Source organism: Calidris pugnax, unplaced genomic scaffold (genome assembly GCF_001431845.1).
Source record: "Calidris pugnax isolate Ruff unplaced genomic scaffold, ASM143184v1 scaffold14, whole genome shotgun sequence".
Taxonomy (NCBI): Eukaryota; Metazoa; Chordata; class Aves; order Charadriiformes; family Scolopacidae; genus Calidris; species Calidris pugnax.
The window spans coordinates 11,605,460-11,630,042 of NW_015090793.1; the positions used below are offsets into that span (position 1 = coordinate 11,605,460).

At 37.7% G+C, this 24,583-nt stretch overlaps 1 protein-coding gene across 2 annotated transcripts in view; it reads right to left on the reverse strand.

The window, feature by feature from the left end:
• CTNNA2 (catenin alpha 2) overlaps window positions 1-24,456 on the reverse strand; it is a 512,036-nt gene extending 487,580 nt beyond the window's left edge. Inside the window, exon 1 of one of the 2 annotated variants that reach the window (XM_014966827.1) lies at window positions 24,310-24,418. The gene's annotated coding sequence lies outside the window, so the exon portion shown is untranslated. Of the gene's footprint in view, window positions 1-24,309 lie in introns of both variants that reach the window. The other variant, XM_014966824.1, reaches the window with a different exon arrangement.
• Between the last annotated feature and the right edge of the window lie 127 nt (window positions 24,457-24,583).

Genomic DNA, 24,583 nt, shown 5'->3' on the forward strand with positions numbered 1-24,583 from the left:
GAGTCACAGTTAGAAGCCGTCTAACAACCAGCACTTCTGCACAGCTTTGTTGTGGACAAGAAAAGTGGGGGTCTGAGGGAATACAGGAATACTTGTACATCACTATATATGTATATATAGTATGATGTATAAATCTACCGCACATCTACATCTTTAATGCCATGTACACTTCTACCTACCACAACTATCCGGTGGAACTAGAAGATACATCCATAAAGTCTCCATGATCACAGGTACTGAATGCTTTCCATATCAAGAGAGTCTAAACACACTTCAGTCTTCAATTTTCAGTATAAATCACAGAGAAGAAATACAATTAAAAATCACGTGAAGACAGCACGGAGATGAGTAAAACTCACAATATTTCCTATGATCCAAGAACTTAAATGAACCTCAGATTCTTCAGCCATCAGGTTTCTAAGTATCAAAAATAGGCAGTACTTCTTCCCTCAGATTTGCGGAACCAATCGTAGCAGGATGTTTCAGAGATAGAAGTAACATTAATGAGAAAAGTTATGAAACAATAACACATCTGTCATCAATTAAAAACTATTGTCCAGTTGACCTGAGACTCAGAAACTCCATAAACTGCTGGCTCTTACAGGCTAGGATGGAATAACCAGGGATGAGTTAACTCATACATGTACTGTTTTCAACTACTGTTACAGAAAGAATACCAGGGGTTTTTTTACTGCGTTTCCCACAGCTTTCTCCTGGAGACACCGGCTGTTCATGGCTTGGACAGAGTACTCATCAGTGGGTAAAAAAACAGCTGGAGGGCTGGGCCCCAAGAGTGGTGGTGAATGGAGTTATATCCAGTTGGCGGCCTGTCACAAGTGGTGTTCCCCAACCCAGTACTGGGGTTGGTTCTGTTTAATTTTTTTATCAATGATGTGGATGAGGGATCAAGTGCACTCTCAGTTTGCAGTTTGCAGACAACACCAAATTGGGCAGGAGTGTTGGTCTGCTTGAGGATAGAATTGCTCTATGAAAGGATCTGGATAGGCTGGAGCAATGGGTCAAGGCCAATGGTATAAGGTTAAAACAAGGCCAAGTTCCAAGTCCTGCACTTGGGTAACAACAACCGCATGCAACACTACAGACTTGGGAAAGAGTAGCTGGAGAGCTGGCTGGTGGAAAAGGACCTAGGATGTTGGTGGACAGACGGCTGAATATAAGCCAGCATTGTGCCCAGGTGGCCAAGAAGGCCAAGAGCGCCCTGGCATGTATCAGAAATACTGTGGCCAGCAGGAGTAGGGAGGTGATTATTCCCCTGTACTCCACACTGGTGAGGTCACACCTCAAATACTGTGTTTGGTTTTGGGCCTCTCACTACAAGAAAGACACTGAGGTGCTGGAGTGGGTTCAGAGAAGGGCAACAAAGGAGGTGAAGGGTCTAGAGCACAAGTCTTACGAGGAGCAGCTGAGGAACCGGGGTTGTTTAACCCGGAGAAAAGGAGGCTGAGGAGAGACCTTATAGCTGTCTACAACTACCTGAAAGGAGGTTGTAGTGAGGTAGGCATCTGTGTCTTCTCCCAGATAACAAGTGATAGGACAAGAGGAAATGGCCTGAAGCTGCTCCAGGGGGGTTTAGATTGGATATTAGGAAAAATTTCTTCACCGAAAGGACTGTCGAGCATCGGAAAAGGCTGCCCAGGGATGTGATTGAGTCACCATCCCTGAAGTTATTTTAAGAGGGGTAGATGTAGTGCTTAGGGAAATGGTTTAGTGGCGGTTTTGGCAGCGCTAGTTTAATAGTTGGACTTGAAGATCTTAAAGGTCTTTTCCAACCTATGATTTTGTTATTAGCTTTGCCTGTAATCACCATGTTTAGTATTTTCTAAGTTGCAGAAATCTTTGTACAACATATTTACGCAGACTTTGGCATTTCATATATGTCATCAGATCAACTCACATTTCAGCTAAAATCCTGTACTTTTTCTAACAAGTACAAGCTACTTAATTATCAGGGAGCTTCACCAGGCTTTTCGCATTCAGTTCACTTTCAAACTTTTTATGTATCCTAGCATTTGTGTGTAGATTTAGGAATCAAAGTTCCTTAAATATTGTCAAAAGAGACACCTCCAAAAATTATTCAGATCACCTCAAGGAGGTATTCCTAGTCACGATAAAGTTCTACTAAATCAAATTTATCGCAATATTTGCAGAATTACAAATGTTTAGAAAGCATTTCCCAAGTCTAATTAAAACTTTCTTAACTTGCACATCTGTTAAAGCAAAAATATAAAAAAAAAAAAAAACCCAAACCCCACAGAAGACACTAATAAGAAACTACATGCTCTACTTCACAAGCCAGATTTCATTCACAAATGTATCAGGTTTTATTCTCAACAGAAGCTGACTCACTGCGTGTTCACTCCCTTCAGTCTTCAAACATTTTGCTAATATATGCAGGAAACAGAGATACAATAGTTTGCTAACTAGAAGGGAGGGGTCTTGTATAAACTAAGAGCTTGCAAAAGATGGAAGAATTCTACTTGTTCAGAGAATAATATTTTGTATACAGTAGAATATTTAGTAACAAAGACATACTTTCATAGGGATTTATCCATTTCTCAGAGAACAACAGTGAAATAATAATAATAAGGAATTATTACTACATGAAAGAGAAATTATCAAGTAAGTTTGGGCCAAGAGGGCCTAGAGGGAAATATCAACCAATTATTGAAAGTGATGGACTGAGATTACTGTTTCATTTATGTAAGAAATGAACAGAAATAAACAAAGCCATAAAAGCTTACTTTTAGTCTGAATTTTATAACAATACACTACTCTTGGCCAAAATGTAATGGAGAAGGTGAGAATGTTGAAAACAGTAAAAACCAGAATTTACTCTCAGTCTTTCATCACAGTCTACTTTTATGTTATTTGTCAGGAAGCCATGCTAGCAGCCCCTAAAAAGTAAGAATGTCACAAATCTTAGTTTTATTGCCATTTTTATAGAAATTTCTTCAAAAGATTATGTTTCATATGTCTTCTTGCTCAACATTTTTTTACTTTAATGTTAGCTTTTTAAACGTACAGGTATTTCAAACTGTCTTTCTTGTTGTGTTTCCCAGTTGCACATAATAGCATCTAACCTCTCTTTCATAAGTCAGAATTCCTTCTACTCTTTTTTGATTTCTTAATGCAAGCCAGAAAAATGCCTCAATTACTTTTTACATCCCCATTCTGCACATAGCAGAAATCTCTGATTTCAAATCAAACAAAGGAAATAAAGACAGTTGTAAGAAACAAGACAACTTCTTGCAATAACAGAGGAAATATATACAGAGATCTCTTTTTTTCTCAAAAGCACTCAGACAAAGACCTATGATTTTACTTCTTTTGAGGAAGAAATAAGCTCTACAATTCCCTTAAATCAGGCCATAGGCTACAGCCTATATTATCAATCATAACTATTACTCAAATCTAACCGATTCCAACATCCACAGGCCTTCTCTTCAGGCACTGTTAGTAAAAGTAGCAAGATCATTTTTCAAACTGAAATGTTATTTAACTCTAACAGTAGCAAATAAGAGTAAGTAATTTAAATATAAATAAGTAAAATGAACAATACACTTATGTAGGTCCTACCATTACGTGGTAACTGATGAGGCTACGCTTGTTTCTCCCAAATCTTCAAAGAACTGAAAGTTTACTTTTGCTGGCTCACAGAGTCAGCAAAAACAACTCATAAACCAGAGTATGGAGTCCATATGTTAAAATTCAAGCTTTTTCTGTAAGCAACCTCCTGAAGGCACCTTTTCTAGAGTTACTTGGCAAATAATGGGAGACAAATTGCAGCTTACTCTTCCTCACTTCTTACTAAATGAGTTTATGATCGTATTCCATTCCAACAGGAAAGATCTGTGCTCTACAAGATCCGTTTCCCCACCTCGAAAGCAGTCTCAGCTAAGGCAAAACATGGTAGATAGCTGCAAAATGGAGAACTTGACATTTACAATTTTTGGAAGTTCTAATAGCCCGAACCAATTATTTGATCTCCACAGCTGCCACATTAACTTTCTTTTAAAAGATGCTGGTATTAAACCAAAACAAACAAAAATCCCTCTAAAAATTATTTTTATATACTTCATCTTATATGGATCTTTGGCTAAAAGAAAATGAATGCTATTTTCAGATAATATCTGTTTAAAATTGATCACAAGAGCTTACAATGTCCAGTGAGATTAGTCTTTCTCTCTTCCCTTTTTTTTTTTTTTCCATTTACCACTATATTACCATGGAAAAGGTTAGCTCTCTTCCTTGGGTAGTTGCTACTGCATGACCTCGAGATGCAAATTATTCAACAGTGCTTAATGCAGGTAACTCTCCGAAAACTGGTCACTTGAGCTGCAGGCTCTCAGGTAATAAAAATCTGATCCCAAAGGGCTCTTGCTTTCTCTGCCTCCAAATTACACCAGTCTTTGAGACAGAAGCCATACAACTCATGATGAAGAAAGAGACCTGCTGTGCTGTGGGGAAAACTCAGTTTTTGCCTTAAAACCAGTCCAAAGAATGTAATCATTAAAAAAAAAAAAAAAACTAACCTCCTTGAAATTTCTTAAGACCAAAAAAACAAAATAAATTAGTGTTTTAGTGGTTTGTGTTGGTTTTTTTGTTTTTTTAATTTGCTTTTAAGCATGTCTCCCTGTATATGTTGTTCCTTTTGAAAATTAAACACTACCATAGTGAATTTGGCTTTTTTTCCCACCTCCTATAAGGCTTTGAACAAAAAGGTATATGATCATTGTTTTAAATGTCTTCAATAGAAATGGTTTTAGCCCTACGCTTATTCAAAACCAGGAGGTTTCCTCTTCTGTGATCCCTAACAACAGCTCAGTAAAGCTGTCCTCAGACAGACTTCTGCCTCATTGTCAGTGAGCTCTTCATACTTCATCGCAGAACTTCAGTCCATAACAAAAAAAATATATTGCCTATTAAAGTAGTTAATTTGTTTATCTAACTTGTTTATTCTAAGCTTTCTGGAAGGTAAAGCACATCTTCATACATACGTTGTATAGTATCACTAGTCCACTGACTGAATTCCTGCCACCACTTGGGAAAGCAGATGTGAAGAGTGAAGTGACTATTTGCTAACGACAACAATAATAATAATGATAGCAGCAGAATACTTCAGTATAAATCCCACTACAGAGAATTTCAGATCTTATCAAGCTTAGTGACCAGGGGCAAAGATGGCAGATGAAAATGCATTTTCCACCACTGTAAAATATGGGAAATAACATAGGGAAAAGCAATCCTGCTTCATATATTAAATGATTGGCTTCAAGTCAGCAACTGATCCTGGAGTCACAGTTAGAAGCCGTCTAACAACCAGCACTTCTGCACAGCTTTGTTGTGGACAAGAAAAGTGGGGGTCTGAGGGAATACAGGAATACTTGTACATCACTATATATGTATATATAGTATGTATGTATAAATCTACCGCACATCTACATCTTTAATGCCATGTACACTTCTACCTACCACAACTATCCGGTGGAACTAGAAGATACATCCATAAAGTCTCCATGATCACAGGTACTGAATGCTTTCCATATCAAGAGAGTCTAAACACACTTCAGTCTTCAATTTTCAGTATAAATCACAGAGAAGAAATACAATTAAAAATCACGTGAAGACAGCACGGAGATGAGTAAAACTCACAATATTTCCTATGATCCAAGAACTTAAATGAACCTCAGATTCTTCAGCCATCAGGTTTCTAAGTATCAAAAATAGGCAGTACTTCTTCCCTCAGATTTGCGGAACCAATCGTAGCAGGATGTTTCAGAGATAGAAGTAACATTAATGAGAAAAGTTATGAAACAATAACACATCTGTCATCAATTAAAAACTATTGTCCAGTTGACCTGAGACTCAGAAACTCCATAAACTGCTGGCTCTTACAGGCTAGGATGGAATAACCAGGGATGAGTTAACTCATACATGTACTGTTTTCAACTACTGTTACAGAAAGAATACCAGGGGTTTTTTTACTGCGTTTCCCACAGCTTTCTCCTGGAGACACCGGCTGTTCATGGCTTGGACAGAGTACTCATCAGTGGGTAAAAAAACAGCTGGAGGGCTGGGCCCCAAGAGTGGTGGTGAATGGAGTTATATCCAGTTGGCGGCCTGTCACAAGTGGTGTTCCCCAACCCAGTACTGGGGTTGGTTCTGTTTAATTTTTTTATCAATGATGTGGATGAGGGATCAAGTGCACTCTCAGTTTGCAGTTTGCAGACAACACCAAATTGGGCAGGAGTGTTGGTCTGCTTGAGGATAGAATTGCTCTATGAAAGGATCTGGATAGGCTGGAGCAATGGGTCAAGGCCAATGGTATAAGGTTAAAACAAGGCCAAGTTCCAAGTCCTGCACTTGGGTAACAACAACCGCATGCAACACTACAGACTTGGGAAAGAGTAGCTGGAGAGCTGGCTGGTGGAAAAGGACCTAGGATGTTGGTGGACAGACGGCTGAATATAAGCCAGCATTGTGCCCAGGTGGCCAAGAAGGCCAAGAGCGCCCTGGCATGTATCAGAAATACTGTGGCCAGCAGGAGTAGGGAGGTGATTATTCCCCTGTACTCCACACTGGTGAGGTCACACCTCAAATACTGTGTTTGGTTTTGGGCCTCTCACTACAAGAAAGACACTGAGGTGCTGGAGTGGGTTCAGAGAAGGGCAACAAAGGAGGTGAAGGGTCTAGAGCACAAGTCTTACGAGGAGCAGCTGAGGAACCGGGGTTGTTTAACCCGGAGAAAAGGAGGCTGAGGAGAGACCTTATAGCTGTCTACAACTACCTGAAAGGAGGTTGTAGTGAGGTAGGCATCTGTGTCTTCTCCCAGATAACAAGTGATAGGACAAGAGGAAATGGCCTGAAGCTGCTCCAGGGGGGTTTAGATTGGATATTAGGAAAAATTTCTTCACCGAAAGGACTGTCGAGCATCGGAAAAGGCTGCCCAGGGATGTGATTGAGTCACCATCCCTGAAGTTATTTTAAGAGGGGTAGATGTAGTGCTTAGGGAAATGGTTTAGTGGCGGTTTTGGCAGCGCTAGTTTAATAGTTGGACTTGAAGATCTTAAAGGTCTTTTCCAACCTATGATTTTGTTATTAGCTTTGCCTGTAATCACCATGTTTAGTATTTTCTAAGTTGCAGAAATCTTTGTACAACATATTTACGCAGACTTTGGCATTTCATATATGTCATCAGATCAACTCACATTTCAGCTAAAATCCTGTACTTTTTCTAACAAGTACAAGCTACTTAATTATCAGGGAGCTTCACCAGGCTTTTCGCATTCAGTTCACTTTCAAACTTTTTATGTATCCTAGCATTTGTGTGTAGATTTAGGAATCAAAGTTCCTTAAATATTGTCAAAAGAGACACCTCCAAAAATTATTCAGATCACCTCAAGGAGGTATTCCTAGTCACGATAAAGTTCTACTAAATCAAATTTATCGCAATATTTGCAGAATTACAAATGTTTAGAAAGCATTTCCCAAGTCTAATTAAAACTTTCTTAACTTGCACATCTGTTAAAGCAAAAATATAAAAAAAAAAAAAAACCCAAACCCCACAGAAGACACTAATAAGAAACTACATGCTCTACTTCACAAGCCAGATTTCATTCACAAATGTATCAGGTTTTATTCTCAACAGAAGCTGACTCACTGCGTGTTCACTCCCTTCAGTCTTCAAACATTTTGCTAATATATGCAGGAAACAGAGATACAATAGTTTGCTAACTAGAAGGGAGGGGTCTTGTATAAACTAAGAGCTTGCAAAAGATGGAAGAATTCTACTTGTTCAGAGAATAATATTTTGTATACAGTAGAATATTTAGTAACAAAGACATACTTTCATAGGGATTTATCCATTTCTCAGAGAACAACAGTGAAATAATAATAATAAGGAATTATTACTACATGAAAGAGAAATTATCAAGTAAGTTTGGGCCAAGAGGGCCTAGAGGGAAATATCAACCAATTATTGAAAGTGATGGACTGAGATTACTGTTTCATTTATGTAAGAAATGAACAGAAATAAACAAAGCCATAAAAGCTTACTTTTAGTCTGAATTTTATAACAATACACTACTCTTGGCCAAAATGTAATGGAGAAGGTGAGAATGTTGAAAACAGTAAAAACCAGAATTTACTCTCAGTCTTTCATCACAGTCTACTTTTATGTTATTTGTCAGGAAGCCATGCTAGCAGCCCCTAAAAAGTAAGAATGTCACAAATCTTAGTTTTATTGCCATTTTTATAGAAATTTCTTCAAAAGATTATGTTTCATATGTCTTCTTGCTCAACATTTTTTTACTTTAATGTTAGCTTTTTAAACGTACAGGTATTTCAAACTGTCTTTCTTGTTGTGTTTCCCAGTTGCACATAATAGCATCTAACCTCTCTTTCATAAGTCAGAATTCCTTCTACTCTTTTTTGATTTCTTAATGCAAGCCAGAAAAATGCCTCAATTACTTTTTACATCCCCATTCTGCACATAGCAGAAATCTCTGATTTCAAATCAAACAAAGGAAATAAAGACAGTTGTAAGAAACAAGACAACTTCTTGCAATAACAGAGGAAATATATACAGAGATCTCTTTTTTTCTCAAAAGCACTCAGACAAAGACCTATGATTTTACTTCTTTTGAGGAAGAAATAAGCTCTACAATTCCCTTAAATCAGGCCATAGGCTACAGCCTATATTATCAATCATAACTATTACTCAAATCTAACCGATTCCAACATCCACAGGCCTTCTCTTCAGGCACTGTTAGTAAAAGTAGCAAGATCATTTTTCAAACTGAAATGTTATTTAACTCTAACAGTAGCAAATAAGAGTAAGTAATTTAAATATAAATAAGTAAAATGAACAATACACTTATGTAGGTCCTACCATTACGTGGTAACTGATGAGGCTACGCTTGTTTCTCCCAAATCTTCAAAGAACTGAAAGTTTACTTTTGCTGGCTCACAGAGTCAGCAAAAACAACTCATAAACCAGAGTATGGAGTCCATATGTTAAAATTCAAGCTTTTTCTGTAAGCAACCTCCTGAAGGCACCTTTTCTAGAGTTACTTGGCAAATAATGGGAGACAAATTGCAGCTTACTCTTCCTCACTTCTTACTAAATGAGTTTATGATCGTATTCCATTCCAACAGGAAAGATCTGTGCTCTACAAGATCCGTTTCCCCACCTCGAAAGCAGTCTCAGCTAAGGCAAAACATGGTAGATAGCTGCAAAATGGAGAACTTGACATTTACAATTTTTGGAAGTTCTAATAGCCCGAACCAATTATTTGATCTCCACAGCTGCCACATTAACTTTCTTTTAAAAGATGCTGGTATTAAACCAAAACAAACAAAAATCCCTCTAAAAATTATTTTTATATACTTCATCTTATATGGATCTTTGGCTAAAAGAAAATGAATGCTATTTTCAGATAATATCTGTTTAAAATTGATCACAAGAGCTTACAATGTCCAGTGAGATTAGTCTTTCTCTCTTCCCTTTTTTTTTTTTTTTCCATTTACCACTATATTACCATGGAAAAGGTTAGCTCTCTTCCTTGGGTAGTTGCTACTGCATGACCTCGAGATGCAAATTATTCAACAGTGCTTAATGCAGGTAACTCTCCGAAAACTGGTCACTTGAGCTGCAGGCTCTCAGGTAATAAAAATCTGATCCCAAAGGGCTCTTGCTTTCTCTGCCTCCAAATTACACCAGTCTTTGAGACAGAAGCCATACAACTCATGATGAAGAAAGAGACCTGCTGTGCTGTGGGGAAAACTCAGTTTTTGCCTTAAAACCAGTCCAAAGAATGTAATCATTAAAAAAAAAAAAAAAATAATTATTTAGCTGTTTCCGGTTTGTCACCTCGTGGATTTAAGTGAAAGTAGAAAGGTTCTTTGATCATTACAGAATATTTATGAAACTGCACGGAAATAAGTCACAGTGCTGGACTCTGACAGCAAGCTGTTGGGAAAGCAACAATAAAGGAGACAGTTATTTAATTTTAAACACACCTCAGTGAACCACAGATAGTTGCTACTAGAAAAAAAGGAGAACCTTCTCTGCTGACAAGACTGCTTCAGTCTCCCCCCTAATCTAGGGCACCGATTTGGGCAGAAGGGCTGTAAAACCCAGGAGAAACGGATAAAAAGTGACATTCTTTCTAGAGGACAGGCAGCTGTTGCTTAGAAACTGTTTACAGACAGATCCTGCTGGTGTATCTAAAAAAAAATTAGGTCATTCTTGGCTCTAGGTAGGAGAGGTCTTTATTGATATAAAATCCTCTACATATTCTCTTTATGTTTACTGTCAATGATTAACAACGCTTTAGGAAAGCCGTTTGGACGTTCTTTTTACCAATGACTGCACATTCCCAATGGCAGAATTACCAATTTTGAAATAATCTGGTGGATAAACAGGGTGGATTCACGTCACAGTTCACTTTGGGGGGCTGAACCCAGGCTCCAGGCTTAGGGATTATCTGAGGAGAGGACTACCGTCAAAAGAGAAACGATGAGGGAAGGGGGGTGGGGGTGGGTGGTGTAAAAAGTGCAGTTAATCTTCTCATCCATCTCTCACTTGTTGTGGGGGAAAAAAACCCACGGAAATTAAGAAAAGAACATGCCAATACCACTGAACCAGAAAAAAAATATCAGTTCTACTTTTTAAATGTACGAGGAAACCAAGCCTGCTAAAAATGAAATGGGAAAGGCCATAACACTCTTCTTTGAAGCCATGAGGGAACAAAGTTTGCCTTGAAGAACAGAAGATGAGGTCTGATTCGGATTATTTTATCAAGGGAGACGGTACAAGATGCTCCTAAGTGTCTAAAACAAAGTTCCAAGTATATCAAGCATTCACTGTACAGAGAAAACAAATTAGTTCAGAGAAGATGAGAAAGAAAAATTATATCAATCCAGAGCCAGTTTTCTCCCCTACATAAATAATCCATGCTTGAACAGTTTTTCCTCATATAAATAACTACATTTATAAGAAGCCTCAAGTAAGAAGGCTCTTATATCATTATTCACTTAAAAACCACTCCAAAAAATTCAGACAAATCACTGCTTTCTAACTAAAAGAAAATAAATACACAGCTTGTGGTAATAAACAGCTCATTGTCATCATTCCAGAGTAACTCATTTTTTTTATTTTCACTTAAGACTAAATGTAGTACGGGTTTGTTCCCTTATATTAAGCAAATCATACGAAACGAATACAAGAAGAATAATTACCACAATGCACCTAAAGTAGTAAAGGTCAAGATTTGATTGTGATAACCCAAAAAAACAAAGCCGATGGTTTAGAACAAGTGCCTCTCTGATTTAACTTCAGGGGCAGATCTCAAACGCAGTTAACAAAGCACACATTCTCTATAGTGTCAACATAAGGTTACCATACTGTTCTTTAGGCAGGAAAAATAGGGATCACATAAGCATGTGTAATTTAATCACTGTTGCTTAATTCAAAGAACAAACACAACCCTGTGTTCTGACACCACAAGTCACAAAGCAGCTCTCTTAAGATGACTTGTGGAAACTATAGGTGGAGTTCACATATAAGATAGATGTTTGGGTTTCAAGGGTTATCACAACTTAACACAAGTTCAAATTCTGTGAAAATTATTAAAATTGCCTCATTCAATGTATGGCTTCTCACAGAAGAGAAGTGGCAACACTCCTATGCCAGAAATACAGATAAAAACAACAAAAAAGAGAAAAGCCTCTTAAGAACTGCAACTATTATCTGCCAATTAATCTAGAAACATACTTTTGATAAAACTAACAACACTGAGAATGTTAATTATTTACAAAACTGAAGATAGCAGGGCCAATTTTCCAAAGGTTCATAAAGCCATGCAGGAGACTTCTGAAGCGTGGAGGAGAGGCCAACCTGATTTTTATTCATGTATTCCTGTGCTTATCTACATGGAAAACAGAATTATTTTCTATTTAGCCCTCTCTTCAGTTTTGGGAGTTTTAAAATATCTGTTAATGAAATCACAAGCCTTCACCACAAAAAGCACTAACAAAAATAGCAATAGGACAGTAAATATTGGACTGTAGCAACTCTGAGCATGTGTGTAACAAAAAAAGCATCTCCTAACGTTCAGTTGTATTGAAATAAAACACAAGGAAGAACAGATAACATTTTACTGAGACCTTACTACACTGCTAAGCATTTGCTAACAGTTTTCATGGAAATACAGCTCTTAAAAACTATTTTTTTCCTTTGTCTTAAGAACATAACTTAAAACAAAATAGTTCAGCAGTGGACTGTTCATTATATTAACATCTAAGATATCTGGCAATCACCCAAAGCATACATAATTTATTTTAATAAAAATAAGGTTGTCTATTTCTTGCCTTTTTCACAGTATTCTGCAAACCTAAATTTTAACACATTCAAATGTTTATAATTTTTAACACAATTTTCACTAAATTATTTAGAACTATATAGACATACACTTTCTGGACTTAAGTTCAGGAATGACAATAGACAAATATTTTCTATAACAGAAGTAAAATGTGGTGGGTTATTTGTTTTGTTTTGCACTTTCAAAGGAGAGTACCTTGATAAACGTGGTTAAAAACCCAACACTTTCTTTAATGATGATTAAATATGTGGAAGGACTGCACATAGTAGAATCACTATTGTGACAGAAGAAATCTAAGCGATTACAAACTTTCATCAAATTCATCTATTTTATTTAGTGGGATGCAAAAATGAAAATGCAATAGTTGTTCTTCAGACACAAAAATTCTTCTAGGGAAACGAATAACGAAACCTTTCCAACATATTGACTATCACCACCATTCTCGATCTATCTTGCATCTCACCTTGTAATATTTTCCATAGTACTGCCTGCATTTAGAAACACAGGCCCACAAAAAATTTAGATTCTTCATACAGGATATTCTGCTTACAGGATACATACACACCCATAATACACAGAATTTGAAGACAACATTCATAATTCTCCCTACTTCCACTTATCCAAGGGATCTCTGAAATGTCAGTACTCTCACCAAATCTCATAACTATTTAATGTACCTTGCCACACTAAAGACTAATCAGGAATTGTGGTTCTTCCCATGGCACTCTCCCACCCACATTAGCATCATTTGAGATAAATACAATGAAACTCATCACTCTGATACATCAGTGCTCTGATACATTTGGGGTTTTTTGTCACTGAGATAAACTACATGCCAGGATGTCGTACAGAAACAAGACAGCAGTGACATATATGATAGAGGACCTGCATGAGATATAATTGAAGAGCAAACTGAAGGTGTCTACAACAGCATGCTACGAGCTCGTGTTTAGGTAACAGAGTCCATTTGTAGTGTTTCAGCTGTCCCGATATGACAGAACAAGTTTCTCACTTCAGAGGAAAAAGCTATCTTTAGATCAGAACATAAACAAAAAAATAGCTCATTAAAATAAAAGTTTGAGCAGTGTGTAAAGTTGCAGCAGATGAGAAATCAGATGCAAAGAGGTGATGTACTGGACAATTATTGTTGCTCCTCTTTTTTTTTATTTTTTTTTAAACTGTTGAAATGTTAAAAAACATCCTGCTGGCATAAATCATTTGCCTTCTAGAGCATGTAACAGATACAATTAGAACTCATGACAGCTCTATAAGGTAGCACAGATAAGCATTTAAATTTTCCAGATATTTAAGCAACATATTATGTATTGTTGTAATACCATACAGGACTGACTCCTGCTACACTTAGAAGGTAGAGACAAAATCCACAACCAAAGGCAGAGTCAGCTCCAGAGTATTGGGTAAGAGCTTTGCAAGATTAATGGAAATTCAGCAATTACTTTTAAAGTATCAGGGATTTAATCTTGCATAATCTGAACACCCAAACTAGTCCCTTAGCTAAAATACCCAGAAACCCATCTGCAATGCTAGAAGAGGCACCAGTAAAATAAATCTACTTGGTCATTGTGAAGTATCTCTCGTGTTTTCCACATTTCTTGAGACCGGGGAAACATATTTAGATTCAAGAAACTTAATTGACTTCAAAAGGAGTTTTATGTGAACACCAAAGCTAAGATTCAATATGGCTGGTTTGTAGTTTTTTTGTTTGGTTTTTTTTTTTTTACATGCATGAAGGAAGTTCATCTGCTCAAGACACAGCACTTTTTACTATTATTATTTACATGCATTCCTCTCATTTAAAGGAGCTCTAAGTACTTGCACCTGGTTAAAGTTTTCTGGCAACAGACCTTTTGCACAGCAGCTACTCTTTGCCTGTATTTCCTCCACCTTAGCTGTAATTCTAAGAGGTGACTTCAATTCTAAGCGTTTTTTAGTTATTTCTGATTAAAGCTAGGTGGAAATTATTAAAAATACATTTTTAAAGAGTGGTTTCACAATTCTTTCCTCACTTACATGATCTTTGTTTCATCTCTATGGAAAAAACTTTTTAATGAAGAACAGCAATGAAAGAGAAACATCCAAACTAGCATAGCCAAGAGCTGAACGGACAAGGTCACCCAAAATCTTGGAGATTCCCACTAACTCCAACACTGTTACGGTGCAGAGAGAGTGCTAGCCATCTGTAGTGTTTCCCCTTCCTCCTTTTCATGCAAAACTTGCCAAGAAGCTGTTCTTGGGCTATGTAAATTTTTTTTTGTTTGTTTCCTTTGGCCAGCTGTCAACCTCCCAGCAAAAATAAACTCATGAAGCTGACAGGAGAACTGAACACACTCACGTTGTCAGTGGATTTCTGCATCATTTTAATGAACCCAGAAGCCATAAAACAATTAAAATAAAGTTAAGCTGACTCCACCCTTAGGATGCAACCAAGTTTGGAAGGATCTGTCAGTCCAAAGTCAGACTCCCACAGCTTCTGAGTGCCTGTCAAGCCAAAACAGTTCTAAAACTAGTAGCAAACAAAGAGAACATGGAGCGTGAAGCCTCAAAAAAAAGCATTTTGTGTCATCATTACAGCTCTCAACCTAATTTTATTTGCAAGTCTGCTATTTTTGCATCCAAACCATACTGCTTTTCATGTTTTGAATCTATCCACACATCTATGACTTTTCTTTTGCTGCCACCAGATTTGTAGCTTGCTGAACTGGTACCCAGCTTAAGGCTCACATGAAGGCTAGTAATCAGTGATGTTTCTACTTAAAAGCCAAAAAAAGTCACCATGACTACAGTCACTCAGCTTTTTCAAATACTCTAAGACATTAATTCTGAAGGAATTTTGGCTATGTTTGCACAAAATGTATGCTTCCGTATTACTCTGTCATGTAAATTAGGTTATTCTGCAGCATTTGAGATCACCTGGGACCATACAATACCTCTGGCTGGCATTCCAAGAAGACTCCACAAGAAGCAAGATGATAGTTTCTCAGATCACATTAAAGAAATTATAATTAAGTATATTATTATATATTATTTTATATATAGTATATATATTACTATAACAAAATGCCAATTCTTATCCTGCCAACTGAAGGTAAATATTGAACTTAGATACCCTACATATTTTCTGATTCTTAGGCTGAATTTGTAAACAAAAATATTGTTGGTAGTACATACAGAATTAGAACAAGGCAAGCCAAAAAGTATTTGTAAGGTGGTAGAAAATACTCTGGAAATGCACTTAAGTTATTTAGAAGATGAGGAAAGCATGCAGGGGTATGATAAAATTTGTATAAGGTTTGATGCTGGTTTCCACACAAACAGAGCATGAGTAGAAGACAATCCTGCTCAGGACTTGTGTCCCAAGTGCTCTTTAGCCCCTAGAAAGCACCTGTACAGTTCTCTTACCCTGACCTGCACTGACACAATATTTCCTGGGCTAAGGCCTGAATGCAAGGGTTTGAATTTGTGTATGTTTCTTTTTTCCAGGATGGAAGTCACCTAAAAACATTTCAGAGTGAAAAAGCAGATTAAAGCATCCATGGATCCCGTATGCTGGCTGTCTTAGCCATGCACTGCATTCTCCCTAACCCACGCAAGAAAAATTAAATCGTAAGACAGCAACAGTTTTCTCTCTCTCTCTCTTTTTTTTTTTTGATGTCTTGTTCGCACTAGATATCAGATGTGACCCAGAAACAATACTTAGCAAGTCCAAAACATTTTGTCAGCTGAATGAAATAGGCTTGAACTTTACAGCAAGCATGGGCAGCCCACCCAAGTACAAGTGACAGCCTTGCGTACTGCTGAGGCCTCTGACTCCTTTCTGGGGCAACGTGCTCCCAGCCAACAGGAATCTATTTATTCCTGTTTCACCCCTACACAGCCTCATCCTTCTTCATTCATAGACTTCCTGAGAAATTATTTTTCTTCGAAGTATTTCTGCGTAGCATCTAAGCACTGGAAATGTAGATTACAGAGATAATAGATATGTTTAAAATTAGACTAAGCAGCTGTATTTCTGAATTTGCATTTCTGACGTGATTATAGTAAGCACTCAAGACTATTTGTATAAGAACTAGAAATGAGTTCATATGCTGCAATAAAAATACACTAATCTCTCTCACTTTGACCCAATCAAAAATAAAGGCACTAGGTAACAAACAGCAGTTGTTTATTTCTAACTGGTAACAAATGGTAGTTGTTTCTTTGCAATTCTGTAACTTCACTTTAAAGATTTATCTGTGGAATTGCAAGAATTAAATTAACCCACTATCTTATATTTTACAAATGGAAGAACTATTCTCCTACTTACTCTGGATTTTTCTTACTTCAAATTTTAATTGGCATCTGTTTCATACCTTTTATTGAAAGGCTGAACAATCTTTTGTTATCTCAACAGTCAACATTCGTAACCATCGGATAACCATTTATGAAGCTTTTTGATAAATTCTCTATCAAAATCAAGCACAGACGACAATTTAATTTACTTAAATATTCTGGCACAATAAAAAGAAAGTTATAACTCAATCCCTTTATGTTTTGGTGAAAACTGAAAGAACCATTTTCATCATATTTTTTACAGTGACGCAGAAAACAAAAGTAGTAATTAGGCTCTAAATTCAAAGTTTCTTAAAAAATACAGTGGCATATGTTAAAGCAACTGCAGCTTTTAATTCCATGAGTTTAACTGTGAGATCTACTTATCTTAACAGGAAATGTATATTATGCTTCCTTCATCTAACAAAGTTATCAGATGCTGTATTACACTACACTGGCCATACACAAATTTCACCTCCATGCATTAGCCCCACCTTGCTTACAGATGCAATATTGCATGCAGTAGGGGACATGTAACAGTACAGATACAAACACACACGAAGAGTTAACCATAGGTAACCCATCAAGGAAGATAATATATATATAATAATAATTATCAAGGAAGATAATATTGAATGGCAGAGGACATCAAACGTATTCTCTATTTATTTATATTCAGTCATTTACTTAATGCTATTTGCTAACAGAAATCTCTAAACTGACCCAAAAGTTACAGAACAACTTTAAAGAGGATATCTTACTATATCAAGAAACAAACAACAAAATGTTTTTCCAGAAGCAGTGAACAAGCAAAAAATATCTCATCAGATAAATATGTCTGCCTCAGATTATTTGAGCAAGTTAAAACTGCAAATATTTTTTATGCCTTTTTCAAGAGGTTTTACTCATGTTAATGCATTTCCTCTGGAAAGGACACAGCTATTGCTATGAACATTATGATACTACAGTAGAAATAAAACCACTGCTTACTAAAATTTTGTGGCAGTATTTTACCCATAATCTAACTAGAAAGTTAAATCTTTAGGAAGAGGTCTTTTGGAGTTTCTTTTGATGTTTGAGAAGAGTTAGAGAACTGATAAAAGTGGTTTTCTCAGCTCTGCACAGGATGGACTCAGTTCCTTTATTTAAAATATAAAGAATAAAATATTTACTATTGATCTATTTCTTATAAGTAAAACTTGGAGAATCAAGAGATTTACCTGTCCCTGCTGTTTTAATGGAAACTTTCCGTAAAGACAGATTCAATGGAATATAGAGGACTGGCTTTTGTTAGTAAATAACAGAGTATTAAAAATTAAGGTTGGGTAGTTGTAGAAAAGGGCAAACTAATTAATCCATTTGCAAGAAGCTTTAAGTTAACTTAAAAGGTTAAGCCCCATTTGCAGAAGTCACCTGGACAACTGGGAGCCTAGCCTGACGAAAAACACATCCACTTTCTGCTTATAAAAGTGTATTCAGAATGTAACTTTCACTTACACTCAAATTGTCTTCTGTTCTAATATTCTTGGCTACTTTAAGCATGATGTAACATATACTTGTTTTTAAAATACATAGCTTCAAAGAAAAGGACAAGTACACAGGAGAAAGAAATGTCACATTATTATTTAACACCAGTGATAACAAAAGATTGGAATATCTATAAAAATACTTTAAAATACTCTGAATAGAGAGATTCTTTTTTATAACTGTAAAATCTACTATTTTACTTTACTCTCAAATGAAAACCCTGTGAGATGTTCTTACTGCTACAGGATTCAGCTTCACTTAATGGAATAATTGTCATTACTTCAGAAGCTTAAAAACTTGGGCAGTCTCTGCAGCAATGTTGAAAACGTTTCTCTACTGTCCTCAACACTAGAGTACTAATGGAAGGGGTGATGTGAATGAAAAGTGTAGCTAGCCAAAAAATATTCCAAAGGAAAAAAACACAACTTGCTATCAGAAATGCTGATTCAGCTGAGTATAAGTATTTCAAAGAAAAGTGTGCTTTGTCAATACATCCAATGAATAACTATTGGAAAGCTTTCCTCCTGCTCCCCTTTAAGTTGACATGCTTTGACTGATGACAGGATATGAAATTTGAAACAATATATCTATATCGGGGGTTGGTGGGTGATGGGGATATTCCTGCTTGGGGAAATAATTTTCATTCACCACCTTGTTACAATCCAAAACAAAACGCTATTCCCAAAGACAAGAATTTTCCATAACACAAAAATCCTGATTTTAAACCAATTGTACTGGTAAGTGATGCCCATGATGAGTTCATTTCCTAGAGCAGCTGGTGGGTTTTTTGTGTAAATACGACTTCAATCTATTTACTGTTTGAAAATCTTCAAGAATGCCTTCTTGTATACAACCATTATTTGGAACCAGATATCTTAGTAGTCGCTATATGGCTTATGTATAATGTTGAGGAAACCAAATAGAAAACTGAGATGTAGAGCTTTTATCCAGAAACCCGAGACAAAATTCATTTACATCCGCAGAGGGCTGAGCCTGCTCAACTGAAGACTCAATACAATAGTGTTATCACTCTTTGAGATATATTTAGATGTATTATGAATTCCTGTAAGACAGGAAGAAGCTGGAATGCAATAAAAAGTTAGTTATTAACAACTTCTTTTAATAGGCCAAAACCTAGTTTCTGTTCTTTCTTGTCATGTCTTCAACTTGTTTTTTACAGCAGCCTTAAACAGTTTTGTCTCCTTAGTTTCCAACAATGCTCAAGGCATGCTGGACTTAGAAGCAGTTTGATCACAGTCAGTTTCACAATGTTGTTGATTCAGCTGGAGGACCTTAACCATCAATAATGGAGCTCCACAGAGGGACCTGAGCCTCAGCCACTTCTGCTTCCTGCAGAAACCTGCTGTGTTGGAAGCTGTGCCTCGGGAAAGTTCTCACTGGTGAACTGATACACTTTATTGTTTATCTAATTCCTCAAGAAAGTTTATCCTAACAAATGCTATGTTTATACAAAATAAACAAGTTTATTTTAGTCAAGAAGCGGCTCTTAGCTAGCCTCTAAAACACAACTTTCTCTCGTCACTTTCATCTTCCCCTCCAATTCTGCTCTTTTAATATCTTCTTGCATCTTACCTCAAATTAACTTTAGGGGAACAATTTCTACAGACCTGAGCCGCAAAAACTCCAATTAAATTATGACCTAAGTTTACTACTGTAATTACTGTTAGGCTAATGTTTTTATTCTTTATTTCTGTATGCCTGCCCTTCATATTTCCAACTACATATTGTATTATTTATTTCTGTATACTTGCTTTTCATATTTCCAATGCCATTTGGTATTATATCTAAAACGAAAGTATGTCCTATGCTTTGTACTGCCTATGAACAAAGTATGGAGAAAATAAAGAGCTTAGCTTTCTTCAGCCAGGCCTCGAAACATGTTATATCAAAAGCAAAAGCCTACTCTGCTCTGAAATGTAATAAATTGTATGGCTGTGTCATTGTACACAGAAAAAAAACCAAATATCTCATACTCGTGTGTTCAGACAGCATGTAATACCTAGAAGGCATTGTCATAACTACTACAATTTGGCAACAAAACAGATTTCAATAAATACTACTATTAGAAGTAAGCAGCTATACATAACAGGAAGAAAAGTATTAGGGAATAACAAAGTCATACTTTTTGAAACAGTAAGTGTAAAAAATTGAAGTGTGAGGATGAAGATATTTCTTGGCAACAGGAAAAAAAAAAAAAAAAAAAAGAGTGGGGATTTGTAAGAACAAAAGAAATCTTAGCCCTCACACAGGTGTTCAACTAAACAGGCACTCTGATCTACACTAATAGAGCAAAAGAGCTGATACTAGAACACAAAAAAGCAGATTACTAGAATAAGTAATTCTTCATTTTTAAAGAAGTGAGATCATTTGCTGGTACCTCACGAGAAGGATGACTTACTTCAGTCCATTACAAGTACAGCATTAAAACAATACTACTTTGCAACAAATATTTTTGCTCCACAAGACCAAAGATCACCATAGAAGAGGATTCTCACAGAAGCGTCCAAGATATCTGTCCCACCAACATGAATTTTTAGCAATTCTGAAAATACCAGGAAAATTTCAGAAGTTGGAATGAATGCTAATTTTACAACCACACTCCAAAAGAACTAGTGAGACCGTGTTTGCAGCTCTAGGAAGGTTAGAACAATGGCAGTCCTGAGCAAAACAATCATTTTTTGAAAAAAATTATGAGATTCAACTGATATATCAGAGCTATAAAACAAATAATATGAAGCAAAATAAAGGAAAATATATCTTCTTAAATGAATCTCCTTTTATTCTTTGATACAGTTGATACTTCCAGTTGGTAAAAACATCCGTATTCATGTATAAACTTCCGTGGGACTTGGTGTAGTACTCTATAGCAGACTGATGACAAAATAGTACCAATTAAACAGGTTAAGAACTAGTTCAGTGACATCTCTGAAAGAAAAAAAAACAGCTTTTGCGAAGAACACATCACAACATAACTCGAATTAACATGGAGTTCCCCAAAGGCAGGGCCACTACCACAAAACACTTCCTCAATTATTTGTAAGTCTACACCATCAATTGTGACAAAAATTGCACAAGTTATAAATTGATAGAATGCTACGTAGCTGAGATAAATGAATTACAAAAAGCAATCAGGAGTGGTTGGTATATTCAACCTATGCCAGAAACAAAACATTCAAAAAAAAGGCCACAGACAAATTTATAAAGCCACAATCAAGAAACACACACCAGTCTATAGAATGATGAATTCTTCTGGAAAGAAAAAGCCCTGCAAAGGGTTTGCCACAGTGAGTGCAGCCAGTGAAAAGGAAATCAAAATGCAGTGCTGCAAGTGAAGGGTTAATATGTAAATGTGATGTATAAACAGAAGAGTAATACTAGAGAGGTAATATTCAAACTCACAAGACACCCCTGAGACAAGGCACAGGCATGCTGTATCCAGCTCACGTTTTCACAAAAATGCTGAGAAGTGGATTTGGAAAAAAAGCCACAGAAACTGAGTTGTAAGGAAAATGCATGCAGTGACAAATTTAAAGAATTTTAGCCTGCTTGTTGTTTTTGGTTGTTTGTTGTTTTTTTTTTTCCAAATAGAAAAGAGAGGGAATACTAGGTTACAGCAGATAAATACCTCCCTGGTAAGAAAACAGTTTGAGTTCTTTAGCGTAGTGGAGAATGGCACATCAGTAACCAGCGACCGGAAGCTGAAGCCAAATGACTTAATAAACAGCAGATTCTCCACCTCTTACTGTCTTTGGATCAAAATTCCAATTTTTCTGGAAAATATGTTTCAGCCAAAGGCAAGTTATTGCACTCAAAAGTAACTGGATAAAATCCAACTGACTATAACAGTCAAGAGGTCAGAGCATAAGATCTAATTGCTTCCTTTGACTTTAAAGTCTCAATCTTAATACTCTTGGTTTTTAGTGTTTCAAAGGCATTTCAGTAGTACCATACACACTCAACGTTAATATTAAAGAATGAGTTTTCAGGGTTGCATTGCCATGTAAGGGCTCAGGTGACACCGGAGCTTTCCTGTTGACGCTTTTGTCATCAACAGAGCCCATTAATGGAATTACCCCTATCTTGTACACAGCTGAGGCGCTATTTCTGTAAACAATGATTTATGCAATTAAGTGCAAAAGTTCATCCCTCAGGTCAGTACTTTTTCTTCTCTAGAAAGACTTCTGTTTGACCTGGAGTATCAAAAGCCTGCTACAATACATTGTATCAATCATAGACACTATAGCCAAAAAAGGAAAACCAGAAGCATTGTAACAGCCACAAAGCCAGTAAGATCTGTTGTTTGCATCAGCAACATCATTTAAGACTAACCCTATTTATATGTATATCTACATTATACTTCAAAACACACAGCATTCGCTGCAATCTTGACAAGATAACAGAATCAATATTTCTTAGGGGATACATGCCAAGACAGTATACAACATGCGTGTGTTTATATTATTCAGGCTAACAGAATTCTGCTACAGTATCTGCTGCTGGGGTATCTAAAGATTTCTAAAACAAGAGGGGTTTTGAAACTTACCTACCTGATGAAGTATAAACAAACTTCTAATTCAGCAAATGGAAGCTTAAAAAAGGCTGAAATTGTATGAAGCACACTAACAAACAAATAAACATTCTACCACTAAACAACTGACGAAAAGAGAAATACAACCACCAACTGATCATTTCAACTGACTGAGCATCACCTTAAGAAGAAAAGAGGCATCGCACACAACCGGCAAGGCACAAGGGAGTACATTCATCCCTCCAATCTATGGAGAAGCAGGTGCATGCTACCTACCCCTCACCTCACACACTACACCTCACCGTAAATACGTAAAAGTTACTTTCCCAAAACCTTGGTGTATGGAGGCTCCCCTAAGTACACACATCCACAACGCCAACTCCCAAACAGGCAAGGCAGCCCAGGGAAGTCTCGCAGCAGCGACGCCGCTTCCCACCACCGCCACCATGTCGAAGCAAAACTTCTTCCACTCCAGAAGCCATACAAAGAGACACTTTGGCCCACTGCCTTTCAGGCAACATCCACGCAGCTTTTCACCATCCCCAGCACGCTCCACGAAAAATACAAAGCCGCAATTTAAACTTTCGCTCGTTGCCACCGGAGCAAATCCTTTGATGGGAGCTGGCACCTTTTGGGCTGGATTCCAGATGGGATACGAAGTGGGTGGTTTGAAAGGTCTCAAACCCTGGAAGAGGCCTCGAGGGAAGGGATGGAGGAAGCTGCTTCCTGCGGGTGCCCGCTGCCCCCTCCCCACCGCACGGCACCGCTCCCCGCGCCCCTTCCCCGCCGGCGCCCAGCTGAGACAATCAGAGCAGCAGCAGCGACTGTAAATTACAGAGACGCACAGTGGATGGATAAAAGGGAGGAAGAAACCTCTGATGCCTGAAGAAAGGAGAAAATTAAAAAAAAAAATAATAAAAGAACAGACTTAAAATAACACAAAGCTAGGTTTCACCTCGAAGTGATGCTAGGTAAATAGCTGAATAAGTGAAACAACACACCTTTGACCCTTTCTTTTTTTCCCTAAATATAATCCCCCTCTTCCCATAATACACACACCACAAAATGACCATTAATTCAAATCCATTCTTTAAAGGAGAGGGGATTATCTCTGTGACCGACTGTGTCTCTTTCTCTCTGTCTCTTTCACTGGGTGAGAATGAATATTGCATTTAAAAAAGGAAAAGGAAATATAAATTAAATAAAAAATAAATAAAAAAGGCGGCATGATTCTTATTTCTGTTGGGTGTGAAATGTGGGTAGGGGCAGAAGGAGTCTGGGGGATGGGGAGGAGTGAAGAAAGGTGGCTAAGGAGAGAAGAAAGGAAAGGAGGACCAGGAAGCACAAGGAAGGATGAGGGGAAGGCGAGATAAGGGGGAAGGAGGATAAGGAAAGGAGGATGAAAGGAAGGAGCTTGGGGAGGGCGGAGGGGGAGGAAGGAAGGATGAAAGGGAGGATGGGATGAGGGGAAGAAAGGAGGATGCTTTGCCCTGGCCTCACCTCGGCTCGGTGGGTGGGGGTGGGAGAATCTCTCGCCGCCGCCGCCTCCTCCGCCTCCTCCTCCTCTCCAGCAGCAGCGACGGTTCTGCCGGGCTGGGTGTGCGGCGCGGCTCCCTCGCACGGCGCCCGGCGCCCGCCTCCCGCCCTCGCCGCCCGCCTCCCGCTGCCGGCCCGAGCCGCGCTCGCTGGGCTCTGAAGGGACCCGGGAGCTGCCGCCGCGGCCGCCGGCCTCCCCGCGGCAGCCACTAGGGGAGGAGGAGGCAGCGCGCCTGCG